This window comes from Halyomorpha halys, unplaced genomic scaffold, assembly GCF_000696795.3.
Source record: "Halyomorpha halys isolate HHAL.00 unplaced genomic scaffold, Hhal_1.1 Scaffold2655.1, whole genome shotgun sequence".
NCBI lineage: Eukaryota > Metazoa > Arthropoda > Insecta > Hemiptera > Pentatomidae > Halyomorpha > Halyomorpha halys.
Window position 1 is genome coordinate 25305 of NW_027111258.1, and position 339 is coordinate 25643.

At 16.8% G+C, this 339-nt stretch overlaps 1 pseudogene; it reads left to right on the forward strand.

The window, feature by feature from the left end:
• Nucleotides 1-339, forward strand: part of LOC136796222 (protein singed-like) — a 5665-nt pseudogene that overhangs the window by 1980 nt on the left and 3346 nt on the right.

Below are 339 nucleotides of genomic sequence, written 5' to 3' on the forward strand. Positions count from 1 at the left end.
ATTTTCAAGTGTATATGAAACATACTACATATTTACCTATTGTATTATTTTGTACAGTTGTAAATTACATTAAATAAATAATTTAAAAAAAATCTAATATTAAATTTATATATAGCAAAAAAATAAACAAAAAAGCAAACATAAAATAGAATAATAAATTTCTGTTGTTTCGAAAGCATATTCAATTAAGATTAATTTATAGCTTAAAAAACATAAATATCTCCTTTTTTAGATTAATTAATAGAGATTGGCTAATCATCAAATAAAATTATGAATCATTTATCGAAAAATAAAAACCATTGAAAATAAAATAAACCATTTCTTTTAATATTAATATCT